Here is a 3141-nt window from a genome sequence, read left to right as displayed (position 1 = left end):
CACCGGGGTTCTCAGTTGGATGGTTCTCATCACACCGAGGTTCTCAGTTGGATGGTTCTCATCACACCGGGGTTCTCGGATGGTTTAAGTTTGTACCGGGTCATTTTTTCATTCAACCTTTATTTCTACAGGTTATTGTCATTGAGCCTCGAGGACTCAGAAGAACAAAGACTAGGTGAGGTACGTCAGACAAAGGTATAAAAACATAAAATGAAAAGGAAGTGGAAGAAAAATAAAAATGAAACAAACAGGTACACTATGAAGTGAAATATATGGATATTTAAGATTTTCTTCATATTTTGCAACATTTCTCAAGTCTTCATTTCCAACCAACTTCCTAGTCGCAGCTGGTGAAAAACATTGGTGCAGCATGATAGTGCCACCACCATGCTTCACTGTGGACATGGTTTTTCAGCACAGTCCTTGATGGCCAACACGTTCAGTTTTACTCCTCTGATCACAGCTTTTCCTTCCACGTCTGGGGAGTTCCCAGTAAGTTGACCTTTTGTTTATGTACAAGTATTTCATCTGCTCTTGATTCTGGGTTTTTTAGAACAACTGTCAATCTACTGACATGAAACTGTCCCCACAGGCAGCTCATGATGTGCCTTCTAAAGGCCATGGAGTGTGGAACATTTGGACTTAGCAGAACTATGTTCAAGCATGACTTTTTACACTAGATGGCAGTGTTGTTCTTCCAGAGCCAGGTCTCCAGCTGGTCTAATCCAGCTCCATGCTCAGACTACACCTGCTACACAGCTCGTCTGTACGGGTGGAGACGGAACAGTCCTGCCGACCACAAGTCAAAGATATTGTGCCAGAGGAAGTCATCTGTGTGCAGCATGCTGTGTAATCCCTGACAGCTTTGTTCTAGAGCTCGTTTTACTTCAGTTGCATGGTTTACTGGTATAAAAATAAAAAAAGTCATTTACCTGGATACTTTCAGGTAAAGGCTTCACTTTCACTGGAGTTGCTGCTTTTGTCCGAGTGCTCCCAATGTGCAGCAGTCCACCCAAAACATCTTTGTTGTTTCAGAGCCTCTAATGACAGACTTTGATGGACAGGAGGCTGTGTTTCATGTTGAGGTTTATAATGCTGTAAGCATCCGGTGCACATCACGACACCGTCTGCAGTGTGTGACTCGTGCTGACTTGCCTGGTGACGTCTTGTCGCCCCTGAAGGTGATATGAGCTAAAAATGTCCTGGCTGAGATGGAACTCATTTTCCAGCTCCTCTGCTCGCGGTCGGACAACAAACGGTCTGACCCGAGCAGAGTCGAATAACAAGCGGCATATACACATATTACAACTCTCATGACTATCATAATAACTACAGAAAGGTTTGTATGGACCACATGGTTTACACACACGTATGTGTGTATATATACATGCATATATATATGTATGTATAAAAAAATACATATATATATACATACATACATATATGTATATATTACATTTCTATCTGATCAAGATACTCAAAGGACTTTGCAATCTGTGCCTCATTTACCTGTTCATACAGCTCTACTAGATCTCTACAAAGAATAATCAGTGCTTTAACACATATATAAATATATGTATGCATATATATGATATACTTCACTTATACTTCTCTTCCGGTAAGCTGATGGACGGCAGCTCCCTCCAGCTTCTCGGCAGTGTACCTGTACACTGTGCAAGTGTACCTTTGTCCCCCGAACTGGACCAGAACCGAACCGAGGTGGCTGTGGGGGACTTTGTCTTCAACAGAGCCGGTCTCAGCTTCAAAGAGCAGCCCGTTACTTATAAATGAAGGACTGTCCACCTCCGCAGAATTGCTGTGTTCGCCTGGAGGAGACGCTCTGATGCTTTGAAGCGCCGCCAGAACCCGACCGGAGCAGAACCGGGCCAGGGACAACTTCAGCCTCTTTGTCTCTTGTGCTGTGGAGCGCCAGAGCCGGACTGGAGCAGAACCGGACCGGACCAGTGACGACTTCAGCCTCTCCGGTCAGTCTCGTAGTTTTCACCGGGGGTGCCTCTCGTGCTGTCGGGTGCGGAGGTGACATGCAGAGAGGCGGAGGAGCAACATGAAGGAGCAGGGCTGCGTGGTGCTTGAGAGAAGTTCGGAGTTTGAATCGGAGTTGCTGCAGGCCTCCATCCAAACTCACCTGGATAATAATTATTTTTATTCCGGATCACGCTGTTGTCCCCTGTTGATCTGAAACGAGCTAGGATCATGTCTTTCACTTCAGGAGGATTTTCTGGCACCTCGCTCTGTTATTTGCTGCAAATTATCTGTTTCTGTTTCGGCCTGTTGATTCTGGACCCAGCTTCTGTTTCCCATGGGAGCATCCATCCATCTTCACTGGGGGGCCGGAGCCCCCCTCAGCCCAACTCAAACTGCAGTTGGGCCACCTCGTCGGGTTTGTTTGCCCATTTGAACTGTGACGTTTTATGGTCTGAGACTTTTCTGCATCATTCATATTATTGTCACTATTTTCAGTTCTCAGATTATGTGGAGTCACTGAATCTTGTTAATACACCTGAATCTGTCCATCACTGCAACTTTCACTATTTTTGGGTTCTGAATGATCGCGTCCTCATTAATGTTTCTCATGGTTCGATTATGGGGACTAATTGTCACACTGTTAACTCCTGTAATTACACATCAGTCACGAAGAACTCAAGAAAATGTTTGATAATAATGTTGTTACTGCTCTCAGGGATTCAGCCCAACCCTGGACCCCCACTAATTACAGCACACCAAATGACTTTAAAAACGTGCCTGGGCTTCATTTTCTGCATGTAAATGCTCGTAGCCTTCTGAGAAAACTTGATGCTTTGAAAATTCTGATCAGTTCTTCTGTGGCAGATGTAATCTTCATCTCTGAAACCTGGCTCAACAAATCTGTACTCAATAATGACCTGACAATCAATGGATTTAACATCTACCGCTGTGATCGTCAAAAAAGGAGGAGTGGAGTTGCTATTTACATCAGAGATTCTCTGGTTTCTAGTCCTGTGTCTGCTAAAACAATTCCAAACCAATTTGAGACCTTAGCTGTAAACATCACTTTGAATGGAGGCCAGATTTTAACTGTAGTCTGCTGCTACCGCCCACCCTCAGCAACACCTGAGGCTCTGTCCTCCCTAAAATCCTTGA

Source organism: Nematolebias whitei, chromosome 13, assembly GCF_014905685.2.
Source record: "Nematolebias whitei isolate Nwh7 chromosome 13, NemWhi1, whole genome shotgun sequence".
Classification (NCBI taxonomy): Eukaryota; Metazoa; Chordata; class Actinopteri; order Cyprinodontiformes; family Rivulidae; genus Nematolebias; species Nematolebias whitei.
Note: the sequence above shows the minus strand (reverse complement) of the source record.